The sequence below is a fragment of the Pristis pectinata genome, chromosome 11 (genome assembly GCF_009764475.1).
Source record: "Pristis pectinata isolate sPriPec2 chromosome 11, sPriPec2.1.pri, whole genome shotgun sequence".
Classification (NCBI taxonomy): Eukaryota; Metazoa; Chordata; class Chondrichthyes; order Rhinopristiformes; family Pristidae; genus Pristis; species Pristis pectinata.
In genome coordinates this window covers 32,672,734-32,689,527 of record NC_067415.1, presented here as the reverse complement: position 1 = coordinate 32,689,527, position 16,794 = coordinate 32,672,734, and the positions used below count along the sequence as shown (strand labels likewise).

The following is a 16,794-nucleotide window of genomic DNA, read 5'->3' as shown; positions in this document are numbered from 1 at the left end:
TTCCCGTGCGCGGGTTCTCCCCGTCGCTCGGAAAGACGAGGCCCGCCGCCATCTTGGGCCTCGTCGCTGCGACGCTGCGCGACCCGACTGCCGAGCCGGTTTGCCCGACTAGACGGTGAGTCGCCACACCTTATACATTTTAGCTCTCTTCCACATGTTCACTGAAATTGGTGAGTACAAGATTCAGATAGTTAAAAATGCTTGAATTGTAACAGAGACATTAATAAGCCAAAAGAGATTCTTTTGTTGCAGCTGTTTAGTTAAATCCTAACATTTTCAGGTGATGTTCAAAAGCATTCATTTTATTTTTGAGCTTCTAGCTGTAGAAACATTAAAAATTTCTAATGCATTAGGGAGCCATTCAGCCTATTGTCTCTGTGCTGTCAAACAAAAGCTACCCGACCTAATCCCAACTTCTAGCATTGGTTCTGCAAGTCATGGCTCTTCAAATACACATTCAGGTACTGTTGAAATGTATAGAGGATACTGCCTCTACCACCCTTTTAGGCTATAAGTTCCAGAATCCTACCACCTTCCTTCTAATCTTCCATCAATTTCTTTATATCTGTACCCACTTACTACTTATCCCTCTGCGAAAGGAAATAGGTCTTCCATATTTTAAAATCCTCAATTGAGTCTTCCCTCATCTGTTCCAAAGAAGCTTATCCAGCTTATCCAGCCTTCCTTTATTGCCACCATTTCCTAGTAATACCTAAATCTTCACTGCATCCTCTCTATGCATTCATAATTTTCCTGTCATGTGGTGACCAGAACAATATATGATGCTCAAGCTGTGGTGTAACTAGTATTGTCTACAGTTCTAGCATAGCATCCCTGATAGTATATTCTATGCCTGTCTATTTAATAATGGTTCAATGCAATTGGTACATTTTCAGCTAACCTTGGAAAAATAATAAGCTCTTTGGTTTTGTACAGAGGAAAATGGAACCATTCATCTTTTCTGCAGGGTGATTTATCTTCTCTGAGAACAACATTTATATAATCAAGTTCCACCAACAGGAGCTCATTTTTCACAGTGTAAAGTCATTTGAGTCTGCAGTTATGGTTATGATACATTCCCATACAATTGTGTCTTCAAAATCTTTAACATGTTTTATTGGAAATTGAAGAAATATGACATGTGTTTCTGCTGGCTCATGAGCTGTCTTACATTTAAGACAATTTCATACGGCAGTATTATAGCTCCAGGCTGCTCTTGCTCCTGGTACAGTGACTTTCACCCTCAATTGGAATTGGTTTAGTATTGTTCAATGTACCAGGTACAGTGAAAAGCTTGTCTTGCATACCGTTCATACAGATCAATTCATTACACAGTGCACCGAGGTAGTACAAGGTAAAACAGTACAGAATGCAGAATAAAGTGTAACAGCTACAGAGAAAGTGCAGTGCAGGTAGACAATAAGGTGCAAGGTCATAACGAGGTAGATTGTAAGATCAAGAGTCCATCTTGACCTCAAAATCATTGCAAGATGGCACCAGAGCATGGCAACTCGTTGCAAGCTGCTCTCTGCAGATCCACTCAATTATCCAAGTTGCTTATCACATAAGGGCCAGCAAGAGTTTGTATTTACTTTATTTGAATGTATATAAAACTAAACTAAAATAGTAGGTATCACACTTTTAATGTTCATTTTTCTCCTTGATATCTGAGACAAGCAAACACTACCTTCAGTTGAAGTGTTTGAAAGAGAAATAGATGCATCTTTAAGTTGAAAGGCTGGTTGGAAAAGTTTGTAATCAGCAAAAGAAAGAATTTTTAAACTCAATTAAAATATTTCAAATATTGGAAATCCCACGCAAAAACAAAATTACTAGAATCATCCTGGTCAGGCAACATTTGTGGAACGAGTTAACATTTCTGGTCACCTAATCTGCTGAATGTTTCCTGTACATTCTGGTTTTATTTCCATATTATTATTTCCTTACATCATAGAAGGAAGCTATTCTGCCCATTGAGTCCATGCCAGCTCCCAGAATAAGACCATCAATCCCATTCCCCCATTTTTATTCCCTGTAACCTATTCTCTCCCAATTAACCTAACAACCAGCAGGTCGTTAGGATATGGGAGGAAACCAGAGCACCCAGGGGAACACCACATGGTCGCAGGGAGAACATGCAAACTCCACACACAAACCACTGGAAGTTAGGATCAAACCCAGGTCACTGGAGCTGTGAGACAGCTGCACTACGTCCAAGACCACTTTGATTAAAGAAAGTGTGGAAAAAGATCAATTATCTTTTACACACATTTAAACTTGTAGTGCTTGTGTGCTCTCTCTTTCGGCAAACTCCAGACCAGCTGAGTGTATTGTGTCTCCCAAAGGAAAGGGTGAAGGAATGGTGGAATGAAAAGTGAACCACTCTGTGGGCCTCATTGTCGTAATTTCTAAGGAGACGATGGGTTGGCCACAACCTGTATCACAAACTTGGTGAATTTCTTGATTCAGAATGGCTGTAAGTGGGTGCACAGAAATTGGTAAAGAAGCGCAAGGCATCGTCCCAATCAAGGTCCAATTAACAAAACATCAACAATCAAAATTACTAGGGCCTATAATGAAGTAATATACTACTTAATTTTTTTCAGCTGATCATAAGAAGGCAACATGAATTTGTAAATAGTAGGTCATGCCTAATAAATCTGGTACATTTTTTTGGAAGATAACTATAGTAGTGGGTCGGACAAGTGTCAGTAAACGTTAGCTAAATGAACTTCCAGATTTAGTAAAATTCCTAGGCTGAAGTTTATGGAATTGAAGACAAGTTATTAATCTAGTTAAGAAATCAACCAAGGCCAGAGGTAGGATAGTAAATCCCGCCACAGTAGTTTCATCTACAACTGCAAACTCAGCAGGATGAGGACAATATTGCCAGTGGCTTGTCACTTTGGCTCTATCAGCTTCCCCAACAGGCATATGTTCTAATGCACATGGAAGGCAACTGACAATCTTCACTCATAAAGAGATAACCATATTTGCTCTATCTTGCCAGAATGTTGCAGATTGAGCAAACACTCAGTTTTGCAATAATTGCAGGCTTCCTAATATTACAGTTTAACATTGCATTTGTCACTTTTGTGGTGCTGCAGGTTTGCTTTTAGATTTACCCCAACCAACGTGAATTGCATTCCTTCTAGATTCAGCTGGTACAGTGGCAGCACGGGTTGAGAAAAAGGTTAATAAGGCACACATTGTTCTGGGCTTTATCGATAGAGGCACAGAGCAGGAGAATACCAAACCTTTGTAAAATGTTGATCTGGCCTGAACTGGAATATTGTGCTCAGGTCTGGTCACAAAGACATCAGAGAGGCCAGTAAAAATTTATGAAAATTGTTCCTGCGATGAGGGACCATTGTTACAAGGATCGATTGGAGTGGCTGAGTCGATTTTATTTTGAGAAAAGAAGGTTGAGAGGAGATGTGAAGGAAATATAAAAATTGATGAGCGGTCTGGACAGAGTGAATAGTGGGAGGCTGTTCCCTGGTGAAGGGGTCAAGGATAAGAGGTCATACATGTAACATGGGGGAGAGGATTACTTGAGGAAAATCTTGTTAAAGCAACATGTGGCTGGAATCTAGAATGCACGGTCTGCAGTTGCGATTGAATCGGGTTCCATCATGGCTCTAAAGAGAGAATTCGATAAATATACAGTGGGGTAAAATCTTCAAGGCTATGGGGTAACGACTGGGTGTGGAACTAATGGATTATCTCTAAAGAGTCAGCATGGCCATAATGGGCCAAGTGACCTCTTTCTGTGCTGCATCGTTCTATGATTCTGTGTATCCTGGCAACAGTGGTGACACTTTTATCCTGCAGTTATGCCACCACTATCAACCAAGGTGAGTACTGAGTGACAAAGGTATTCAGTACCAGTAGCAGAAGTCTGTGCATAATCCAACATACAACAGGAGTAGCAGTTAGTGTAACACTATTACAGCGCCAGCAATCAGGGTTCAATTCCCACCACTGTCTGTAAGGAGTTTGTATGTTCTCCCTGTGACTGCATGGGTTTCCTCCAGGTGTTCCAGTTTCCTCTCACATTCCAAAGATGTATGGGTTAATAGGTTACCGTGGGTGTAATTGGGTGGTGCAGTCTTGTTGGACTGGGAGGGCCTGTTACCGTGCTGTATAAATCAAGCTCTTTTTTAAGAAAGGAGTGAAGCTGCCCATAGAATGAGATAAAGCAGGTCATCAGGATGCCAAAATAACGATTCAGCTGCCTTTAGCTCATCAGTGAAGCTCAGCATTAATCAGTGGAGGGTGAATCGGGATCAGTGATGCCCTGCAGCACGAACCTCGACCTGGGCAATGTGAGGTGATAGCCCTTGCTACCAGCTGCATGGTAAGTGTCTAAGCATCAGAAGGAGCAAGAGAAAGCAACCTAGCTGGTCCGCTTCTTGCCAGGCTGTCGGTCAACAAATTATCCCAGTGTGATACCATTAACAAAACCAATTTCCCACTCACTACCATCGATGCTCACCGCATTTCCCACTTGGCCACCATGCAAAACAAAATCCTGGCTGGTGGAAGGCTGCCATCTTTATGTAAAGGTCACTCTGTGTGGCCTCAGATGACCCCAAGTAGCTGTAGATCCAGAAGACCTGGGATGGCAGCAGTTCTTGGCTAGCTGGGTGACCAGCAACAGCAAAGGAACCAGCAGTGACAGGGTCACAAATGCCGTTGTCCTGAAAGAGGGCAACGGTGTGCATGCTCCATGGAGCCAATGCCACTCCCTCAGTTTCATATGTAGTCTATGGGAAGAGAGAATACATTTATGCTAACATCAGCCCACTCTACTTCACTTCTCTCGACCACCTCACTATTCCTAAACTGTTGCAATGCATGTTGGTGTAATGGTGGTGGTGCAGTGATTAAGTTACTGGAGTAGTAATCCAAAGTAATCCAGAGACCCAAGTGCAGGTCCCATGAAATTTCTTAATGTGGCACTTAAATTCAGTTATTCTGGAATTTAATAAAGAACTTGTGGCGACTCACCGTCTAGTCGGGCGAACCGGCTCGGCAGTCGGGTCGGGCGGCGTCGGAGCGACGAGGCCCAAGATGGCGGCGGGCCTCGTCTTTCCGAGCGACGGGGAGAACCCGCGCGCGGGAAAGTCCTGATGACGTAGGACTTACGTCATTGCCGGTTTTTTGGGCGGGAGTTTCTCTCCCTTAAAGGGCCCGCACAAGGCGGGAAAATAAACCAGTTCTGTTTGGCAATCCTCCGAGTCGAGTCTTGTTTTATTCCGCGGTAGCAACCGCTACAAACTAATCATTAGTAATGATGACCACAAAAATACCATTTTATCATAAAATGGTTCACTAATGTCCTTCTGGGCAGAACTGGTACTTAATGGCCAAGTACCAGTTCAAGAAACCTAACCCTAACCCTACTGCACCACCATCCTCTTGAGGACAATTAGGAATGACAGAACTGGCCTTGACCTGGATCCCAAAAAAATACTATTTCCAGTTCCTGTCACAAAAAGTACTGTTTCCAGTGCCTGTTCACTCGACACAGACTCCATCCCTCTCCCCAGCACCTCTCTGAAAGTGAACCAAACTGAGTTAAACTTAATGTCTATTTAACTCTTGACTACGTATCTGTGCCATCACAACCTCTGTGCTCACTTCCAGGCCATCCAGTTTACTCTGTAGAAACACTGCTGCTCTAGTGGGCACGCTGAGGTGCAGTATTGGGGTAAATTTCCTTGGGTTTCTCCCATTGTAACTTCAGCAAACTTCCTGTTTCCACACAAGCAGTTTAAGCTGATCTTTCACCAAAGTTACAGCACTAGAATGCAGGAGGCTTGAACCAATTCATCCATGATAATGAAATATTTTGAGTCTTTCATTTTCTGCAGCTCATTTTTCTACAGGACTTGCTGAAACATGGTTATTTTTGTAAATGGGAGTAATTTTTCTATCAACCAGTATAACTCAACAAGCAGATCAGAGCAACACAATATGACTTTTTGGACTTTTTTATCAATGCAAGTCTAAGCACATAGTTGGCAGTACAACAAAGGCTCTAACAATGTATGTGATTTATTTCCTTTCCAAATCTTCTAATGAATTTTTGTGTTCACCAGGATAAGGCTGATGCTTTTCTTATATCAGGCATCCAAGCTGAGTCTAACACTGAACAATGTGGAATAAAATTTTTCTCACTTTGACACAGCAATATGTGTCCATCCCAATGGCAAAACAGTATTCACACTACATCCAAATCTCATTTCCATTTACTGCATTAACCAACCTATGACTCATAAATTGGTATTTACTACCAAATCATGAATACTTTAATCTATGACTGATCAAGTTTAGCCTGCCAAAATTAAGTCAATAAAATATTCTCAAAACAAGTAAGAAAAAGAACCCCAAAATTCAGAAGTATGTGCAAAGGGAAGAGGACAAAATCTCACCTGCTGTGCAAGCCAGGCCCAGAATTAGTTAAATTAATTATTTAGATCTTAATGTTCTCTGCTTTCAAAATGCTATTCTTTTTCTGAAGTTATTTCTGAGTACCCAGCTCAGTACCTTTCTCGTAATCATTTTCAGCAGATGAACATCTCAGCAAAGCCAGTGTAACATGCTTATCCATAATTTCCCTGAGGAGAAGGTGGCGGTGAGCTGCTTTCTTCAGCCACTCTATTCCTACTGGTGGTTGTTCCCAAAATGCTATTTGGCAGGGAGTGTTAGGATTTAGATCCCGTTGTGATGAAGGAACAGCAATATATTTCTAATTCAGGACGGTCTGTGACTTGGAGGTGAGTCTACAGGTGCTATTATTCCTATGTTCCTGCTCCTCTTATTCATAGTGAGAGGGGTCATGGGCTTGGAAGGTAATGTTGGAGTAACCCCAGTGAATAACTGCATTTTGTTATGATGGTGGAAGGAGCAAAGCTTGCTTTCTCCTGGATGATATTCCTTCAGTGGTGTTGGAGCTGCACGCCTCCAGGCAGATGGGTAGAGTTCCATCACTCTCCTGACTTGTGCTATAGATTGTGAAAGGATGGGAGGGTCAGGATGTGAGACGCTCACTGCAGGTGTGGGTAGCTTTCTCTTGCACCTATTCCCTGAGTTCAAACTGGACCCATCTGCATGGGGAAAATCTAGTCAAGGCTCAGGGAGCAGCACAACCCAGAAATCTTTTAAGAAGTTTATTAAAACTGAGCAAATGTTACAAGTAAAATAATGTAAACACTACAAATGATATGACATAAGATGTTATGTGAAATTACTGCAGATGGTATAAAATACTACAACTTTTGTACACCAATCTGATTTCTGTATTCTGTACTTTACAATGCTTTAAACTTAACTATAATTTATGACATACACTAGCTTGTACCTCTCTCTGCTTCCATACAGATGACCAATCCCACCTGCAGTCCCTTGCAAACTGGCAATGATCATCCAGAACCACCTCCCCCCCCCTTCCCTTATCGTCTGAAAATAACACGGAGGGCAATTTGACTGATGTCATCTTCCCTTTTGATTGTACCCTCTCCATCCTATTTGCCTGATGCAAGACCACAAATTGTCCTATATAGGAATGTTTGAGGTCCAGATGTTGGCACAACAATGATATCTTGACAGGACAAATGTTGAGAAAATCAGGATTCTAAGAGGGTCTTAATAGTTCTTTTCCCTGTTTACATTTCTAAAGCCTGTTTGAGACAAAAATAGGCACACATGGGAGCCATCTTGTTGTTAATGCAATGACTGGTAGCTTTTGGTGACATGATCCGACCAGGAAATCCAGAAGAAAAGTTTGTGTTGGTATAAACAAGTATTCCAGGATTTTCTTTCAGCTCACAATCTGTTTGAAAAGTTCAGCACTGACACTTGGTTTTCCAGAGCATCTTTGGATAGAATTTTCAATTATTGCCCAATTTTGGCTTACCATGAGTTAAACGTTTCTTCTGGAGCAACAACACTCTCACCTCCTGCCTCTGCCTTGTAACCACAACATCTATGTGCTTGGTTCAGTAAGTTTTTGGTCAGTGGTGACCCCAACCCTCAGATGTTAATGGTGGGGACATTAAAATGAAATGCTATTAAAAGTCAAGGCTGGTTTGTTAGATTCTCACTTATTGAAAGTGATCATTGACCACCATTAGTGCCACTTATCAGCACAGGCAATAATATTCTTTAGGTCTTCCTGCATGCAGCCATGGACTGCTTCATTTTCTGAGGAATTACAGGTGGAATTGAACATTACACCATCATCGGTGAGCATCCTCCACTTCTGATGTTATATGAAGGAAGATCATTGGTGAAGAAGCTAAAGATGGTTGGGCCTAGGACACTGGCCTGACAAATTCCTGCAGCAATGTCCAGGGGCCACAGTGATGGACCTCCAGTTATTGCAACCATATTCGATGTGTGAGGTTTGACTCCAGTCAGTGATGTTTACCTTTTGAAGTCCATTGCGTTCCAAGGTTATTGAATGCCAGGCTGAGGCAAATGCTGCCTTGATGTCAAGGGATCTTTTATCCATGTTAAGCTATGATGAGGCCTGGAGTCAAGTGTTAATGCCAAAAATCAAACCGAGCATAGCTGAGCACATTATCGGCAAGTGCCACCACCTAGTATTGCTTTTGAACTCTTCCATCATTTGCTGTAGACTGGATTTGTCCTGCTTTTTATGGGCGATTTTCCACAGTGCTGATGCAAGAACAACTTGGCTAGAGATGGAAGTATTTCCTGAAGTCCTGAAGAAAGGTCCTGACCCGAAAAATTGACTGCCTGCTGTTCTCCACGGGATGCTGCCTGGCCTGCTGAGTTCCTCCAGCATCATTGTGTTTTTCGTCTAGATTCCAACATCTGCAATCCTTTGTTTCTCTTCTTTGGAAGTACAAGTCTATAGCACATCAGCCAGGCTGTTCTCTTGTCCTGTTGTCTTTGCAGTACCATTTCTTTCCATTATTTCTTGATAAATCTAATTTGCAGATGACTGGCTTCTATGATTCCAAGTCCTCAGAAGGAAGCTGAACATTTCTGGCTGAGGCTGTTTGCAAATCTTACAGGCAATAATATTCTTTAGGTCTTGCTGCATACAGCCATGGACTGCTTCATTTTCTGAGTAATTACAGGTGGAATTGAACATCACACCATCACTGGTGAGCATCCTGATGTTTGAGCACCCTCCACTTCTGATGTTATATGAAGGAAGATCGTTGGTGAAGAAGCTAAATATGGTTGGGCCTAGGACACTGCCCTTTTTGGTGCTTGTTTTTGGTGTTTATGTGCTGAACTCCACCATTATTGAGAACAACCTCCACACATTAGGGTTTACTTGCCCACCACGATTCACAATTTGATGTGGTGGGATTTCACAGAAGTTTGCTATCAGCTGTGGGTTGTGAGACTGCTCAGCTCCACTGCATGCTCCTTTTGTTATTTTGTATGCAGGTGGTCCTGTGTTGCAGCTTCACCAGGTACTTTTCGATTGTTCCTGGCATGTTCTTCAACAAACCTCATTGAACCAAGCTTGATCACTGGTTTCAAAGCAGTGGCAGAGGGAGACTGCATAATTATGTGTTGGAATACAATTCTGTGACTGCTAACAGCCCAAAACATCTCATGGATAGTTTGTTCTGATCTTTCCTATTTGGCATTACACCATTTTATGCAATGGAGAATGTCCTTGGTGTTAATATAGAATTTCATCTCACTCTTAACATTGTTCTGGATGGATACAAATGCAGCAGTTAGACTGGTGAGGATGAGGTCATGTGGGTTTATCCCTCACATTGGAACATTCACCACCTGCCATTGTGTCCTTCAGCTCCTCCAGTCATGGGTAGTGTTGATGACACATTGTACTGAAGGACACTGAAGTTCCCCATCCAAAGTGTATGACGGTGGTAGAGGTACTTGCGCTTTTACCCAGTTACAGTCAGAGGAAACTTGTCTGATTAAACTTTGATCATTGGAACCTGGAAGTTCAAGGGCAGTTGTTGCACTCTCACCTGCAGTATAGTGATATCACCTCGCCTGAAAGTTAACACAAATATGTAGATGCTGTAAATCTGAAATAAGAGCAAAAATGCTGGAACTTCTGGCACCTTCTGGCAACTTCTGTCCATACCTCTTGCTACCTTGATGAAGCAGCATAATCAAAGACCCCACCCACCCGGGTCATTCTCTCTTCTCTCCTCTCCCATCAGGCAGAAGATACAGAAGCCTGAGGGCACGTACCACCAGGCTCAAGGACAGCTTCTATCCCACGGTGATAAGTCTATTGAACAGTTCCCTGATATGGTGAGATGAACTCTTGACCTCACAGTCTACCTTGTTTGACCTTGCTTATTGTCTACCTGCAATGTACTTCCCTGTAGCTGTGACACTTTACTCTGTATTCTGTTATTGTTTTTACCCTGTACTACCTCAATGCACTGTGTAATGAATTGACCTGTACGATCAGTTTGTAAGACAAGTTTTTCACTGTACCTCGGTACAAATGACATAATAAACCAATACCAATTACAGCATCAGGCAACTTCTGTGGAGAGAGAATCATTTTAGGCCAATGTCCTTCCATCAAACTGAAAGAGCAAATAAAATACATAGTATACTGTACCATACTACCCTGCTAAGATTAGACCTCAGTATATCAGTGTCACTGAGGTGCTGGAGGATGAGTTAAATTAACAGAGTGCTCTGTTCAAAACAAGGACTACAAAAATACTTGAAACCTGAAACCTTTCTCAATTGCTCCACAGTCAAGCCAGTAATTTTCATGGGGAGAGAGACTTTTTGGAAGCTTATCCCCAAACATTGTTGCAGCATAAAGAGATAGCACTTAGTAACATGCTACAATCCTTATGATGTACACAACCAGTATTACATGGCCACATGTTCCACTCGCTTTAATTGCTTGGTCCAGCAACCATACAAGTATCTGTGAAATGTTAACTGCCTGATATCTGTTAACTATTGTAACATCAGAAAGGATGAATCAAAGTTAGCCAAATAACCTACCTTGAGGTGCTATGCTAATCCCTGCAATGGTAACAGTAGCAAAGCTGGTGAATTAAACATCGGCAGAAAATAATTGAGGGTTGTATTTACAGCTTAGAGGTGAAATGAACATCCAATTTCAGAAATTGCTATCTGCCAAATAAAGGAATTTGTGGTATTGACTGTTGGAAGCTGGAAGAGAAATATGCTACTTTAGCTCAGAAGGTTAAGAAGGTTAATGTTCAGCAAGAGTCAGCTTCTCCTAAAACCTTTATGTGAATTTCTCTTTCAGCTGCTGTGTAACTTCACCAATCTTTTGTCAGTTTTAAGATTTGCAATATTCATAGTTTTCTCCTTTTCTTTTCAACTAATATGAAATAAAGTAGAAGATCAGTTTTGGATTAAATTAGAAGCATACAGTGAGCAAATTAGCAGGCAACTATTTTTTCCCCAAATATTCTTTGTTTTATGGTTTGCAAATTTATATAATAGTACTTTCTAAATCATGATTCATTTTGCATTATTCCATTTGCTTACATGCTTACACCATGACGTCAGTTTTTCTTCCATATCCATTCCAAGTACCAGACCCTCAGTGTCAGGGGCACAAGGACCCCAGGTTGTGGCCTTTCTCCAAGCTTCAGCTTATCCCTCTGCATTTACTCAAGCATCTTGAAATGTGCCAGCCTGCAGTGTTTGATTATGGACAGATCCTAGCACTGGAAAATCTGGAAGTTTCAGGCAGACCAAATACCCATTCATTGAGTTAATATCAATCCTCCAGCAGCAGTTAATGTTTGTCTCAGTGTCTCGGTTTCTGCTCCTCGGAACCCTATAGGTCACAGAGTCCTGTGTTACGCTGTTTATGGGATGAACCTCAAAAATGACCGTGGCAATCCTTCCCAGAATTTCTTGGCAAACGTACAGCTGTATCAAGGGTAACAGGCAGTGTCTTTGAGAATCCAGTTGTGCATAAGAACATAAGGAAACAAACAGGAGCAGGAGCAGGCCAGTCCGCCCCTCAAACCAGTTCCATCATTTGATAAGATTGTGGCAGATCTAATCCAGCACCACTTTCCCCTGTTCACCCCATACTTCTTGACTCCCTTGTAGTTCAAATATTTCTGTGATCTCTGTGTGGAGTAGATTCAATGACTCCACCTTCAGAGCTCTCTGGGGAAATAATTCTAAAGAATCCCCATCCTCTGAGAAAAGAAATTCCTCTTCATCTCCATCTGAAGTAGATGCTCCCTTATTCTGTTTGAATATCATTTGCTAGTTTACCCTCTTACTCTGTCCTTCCTCTTTATAATTTTTCACTCATTCCTTACTGGTTCCCCATTCTCTAGCTTACCACTAGTCTTCATAACACTGTGTGCTTTTTCATTCAGTTCAACCCAGGTCCTGAGGCAGGGAGTGATTACTCTCCTCTGGCCCATCAATGCCAGTGGGCGCAGAAGATGGGGAAATACCTACAATATTTTCACTGGTACCTGTGGGTGACGCAGCTCCCAGGCAGCACTGGCCTCGGGTGGGAGGGCCTGACCTTCACTGCTATGCTCTCCTTCCCATCTGGACACCTGACCCCGCGATGGAGGAAAACACAGCGCCCAGCAATCCAAGGCCCCCTGGGTTTGGTTTTTCATGCTGACTCAGAGTGGCTGTGAAAGTTTAACAGGTCTTTGATGATGTCCCTTCATTTTGAGAGTGGAGTGTTTCAGTGATGACTCATGTTAGGCCAATTGTATTCCATCTGCATGGAGCCACTTCTGTATCCTTGTGGGAGAAGACACAGGAGGGATGGGGTTGTTACTGTGCCGGCGGGGTACAGAGGTCATCCTCTCGGCTTACATCAATGACATGGTCAAGCATCCTGCTAACCTGCCGAGTATGCATGAGTGACAACAGGTCTTTTCCACTGCATCCACTGTATGGATCAATTGGAAGAAGTGTTCCAGACTCCCGGTGGGTCAATGGTGATTGGACTCCCTCCCAGAGGAGATAAGAGCATTTATGAAGCACCAGGCACTTCCCAGGAGTCTATTTGAGCCTCACAAAGGAAGCCTGGCCAGCAAACTGCAAGGTTGGAGGCAAAAGTCACCGATCTGCTAGGCTGCTGGACAGGACTGCTCTGAGTGTTTTCCTATAGGGGCCAGGTAAGTACTGGTCATAAACCAACTGGAGGTCTTAGCACTGTGGTATCAGTGGTCACTTTGATCCCACCCTTGCCTTTGCTGCCAAGATCCAGAAAGGCTTGTCGATTTCTTCTGAGGCAAGAGGGAAAACTGGATCTCTGTCACATTTCTTATTCTCTTGATTGAGGAGAATGGTCATTTGGTGCCTGCCTGGCTGTGACTCTCCACCTGCAGACCTTGCGGAAAGACCTGGATGGAGATCATCCTCTCAGTAGGTCTGCACCACAACATTTTTTTTCTACCAGGGCACCATCTGTGCCTCTGTGATGGAGCTGACAGAGACTTTATCAGAGCTGGGGCCATCATTGCCTCCAGTCAGAGTGCTGCCCTCCCCCCACTCCTCTAGGATGATCTGGACAGGGGAGGAGGAGCTGGGAGTCACATAAGCTCATAGCTAAAACCTCATGGGTGTTGAAAGGGCTCAAGAGCATGGAGTGATCTTGGCCGATCTTGTTCTGCACTGCATGGAAGGATGTTTTGCGTGGACTGTCCCTGCAGATGCTCCACGTCCTCATCTACTGTCCAATCCCCAGAGGAAGTCTCTGTAACACAAGTGCCCCCCTCCCTATTTAGATTGAGGAGCTGGGGGAATGTAGTCCCATACAACTGATTTTTAAACTGGTTCATGGATTCCCAGTCCTCCTGTCACTTCAGTGTTTTGGCTGAATCTGTGTTACATAGTGTTCCACGTATGTAAAGAATGTGCCCCGTTGCAGCCCCTCCTTGAATACCTGAAGGGGCTGCTCATCTGGTTGTGGTAACACTTCAGTCCCGCACCTCTGAACTTTGGACACGGGGTTCAGAGGGCGACGACCTGGGCTTGGAACTTCCTCAACAATCTGCTGCAGGGCCGAGCCAAGGTGGCCATTCACAGGTCCAGGCAGTGGGTTGTAGAGGATGGTGGGGCAGAGTTCCTTTATGCCAACTGTCTGCTCTCTCCTTGTTACGTTTCTGGCTGGATGTTCCGGGAGAGGAAGCAGCCAGTGGCCTCTGGCTTGCAAGAGAGAAATGCAGAGACTAGGAACAGGTTTCAAGTTTTTAAATAAATTTATTCTAAGACAAAGAACCCGCAAACAAAAAATCTCTTAAAATAGGGACCTGGGGATAAAAGGCCAAAAAAAAACTGGTCTCCTCCATTCAGGGAGAATCGGGCTGGAGCCGCTGTGTTGTCTGGAATCTACAGGGGGCAGCATTCCACTCTCGCTGTATCAACATTCGACCAGTGGGCGTCACAGTGAGTGTGTGGGACGTAGATAATTGAATTGATGAATCGATTTTCGAATGGTTACATTGAGTTCTTGAAAGATTAGAAGTTATAAGTGAACGACCTTCCACATCGGAACGAACCAGAACACACGTTCGTTTTGTGAAGTAGATATATTTACAACCTCTTCAATGTCTAAGGGGGTATAGCTCAGTGGTAGAGCATTTGACTGCAGATCAAGAGGTCCCCGGTTCAAATCCGGGTGCCCCCTCTTTTTTTGGCATGTCCTTAATTTTCTGGCCAACTCTATTTATTATTCTGTAATTTAAAAACTGTCACGTTATATTAAAACAAGATTCAGTTATATATATTATATCTAAAGTATATGCACAAATTCAAATCCGGAAGCCCCCTCCTTTTCAACAGTTCTTTTTGTTATCTCCTGACGAACTGTATTTACTATTTTGTACTTTTTAAACTGCCATATATTATTAAAACAAGATTCAGTTATATTAAATCTAAAGTATATGACCTCTTTTCAATTTATGCAAAGCAGAAACAAGATGTACATAATAAACTTGAAGGTGTCTTTATACATGGATTTGTGCTTATTTTAACCATGCATTACAAACATCTTAATACGGTCCTCTGAAAAGAATTCCGTTTCTAGAGAGAAAATAGTTCTATCGGCAGATGAGATGAGTTAGATGGGGATCATGCTTGATATAGACGTGACGAGTTGAAGGGCCTGTGCCTGTGCTGTACTGTTCTATGTTCTAAATGGAACATCTGTTCTCATTCGTTCAAAGTTATTATAAGGATTTAGGTTTAATTTTCAAAGTGAGGGACCAGTCCTGCTATCTACAAGGAAACTCTCCACATTTACTTACTTTTCCGTTCCCCTATCTTGATTTATTTAACGTTTGTCACCACAATTAATTCTCTTTTAGAAGCATTTACCACCTCTCCAAAATACACAAAAAAGTAAGAATTTCACAGGCTCTATCATCAGCACCACCTTGGAAACGAAATGCTGAGCACAAACTGGATATAAAGTTTCCAATTAATTATGCTGTTTCTCAATGTTTACGAAGGTGAATTATTACATTAACTTTAAAAACAATGACAGATTTCTCTGATCATGGCCTCTGCTTTCAATATCATCCAACAATGTATTTTGGTTTTGTTGTAACTTTTGTTTGAATAATGCAGTTAGGAGGATTGTATCAAGTGTGGTAGCGCATTTGTTCTTGGCTCAGAGATAGGGTGAGGAAAACTTGGACCTAAATCACAGAGTGGTCATGGTATACATCCTCAAAAATCACTGAAAAGTCACTTTTTCTTTAAAAGTTAAAACACTAGAAAACCACTCACTCTTAAAAACAATTATATCACAATTATTGTCCAGATATGAGAAGAATGAATGCCCTTGACATCAAAGCATGCAGGTGCCCTGGTAAAACTGAAGTTAATGAGCATCAAGTGGAAAATATTCCAATGGTTATGATTGTTGGAGGTCAATCATTCCAGGACCCCAGTCCAGAGTTCCTCAGGGCAGTGAGCTCGGGCTATCCTCAGCTGTTTCAATTATGATCTCCCCAAGGACTGGGGTGGTAGTTCACTGTGTTACAGATTAGGTTACTATTGGAGAATGCCCCTTTAAGACATAGCACAGTAGTGTGTGTGTGTGTGTGTGTGTGTGTGTGTGTGTGTGTGTGTGTGTGTGTGTGTGTGTGTGTGTGTGTGTGTGTGTGTGTGTGTGTGTGTGTGTGTGGCGTGATGACAACAACAGGAGATAAGGACGTGATGACGTAGTTTGGAGCAGTCAGTCAGAGAAGAGGAGAGAGAGGGAGAGAGAGAGAGACCTGCTTGCTGGTCTCTGTATCAATGGATGAAAAACAATAATTGTGTCTGTCACTACAGTCCATGTATGAATTTTTGGAATAATCCGGTGGAGTCCACTTTGTCGTTAACCTGTAGAAGGAAACAGGAACAAAGGAATGGAGATCATCAGTGATTGATGTGTCGTATGGGTTCCATCGTGGAACATTTGGATTTTGTAATTACTCTCTATTCTCTCTCTACATTTCCTCTTCAGTCAACGGTGGTTTTGCAGAAACCTTTGCTCACGTTTCACCTTACGGCTTGCTGAACTGAAATTTGAGAACTATTCCTGGACTTGGAGTTTGGGAATTTGCCACACACACCCTTTGAGTTTAGTTTTTGGGGTTAGTGCTTGATATCTAACATTTTTACTTCTAACATTCTAACATTTTTACCTTTATTTTTCTTATTATCATAAGTAGTTATTAATAAAATAGTTTTTAACACTTACACATGACTTGATGTGTTTCTTTTGTTGCTGGTACATGACAACTGATAATTGCATAATGTTCAATTCCATTTGCA

At 42.3% G+C, this 16,794-nt stretch overlaps 1 non-coding gene across 1 annotated transcript; it reads left to right on the top strand.

The window, feature by feature from the left end:
• Positions 1 to 14,584: 14,584 nt before the first annotated feature.
• trnac-gca (transfer RNA cysteine (anticodon GCA)) lies at positions 14,585 to 14,656 on the top strand. Its single transcript has one exon. It is a non-coding gene; the product is annotated as a tRNA-Cys (tRNA).
• Positions 14,657 to 16,794: the final 2,138 nt, after the last annotated feature.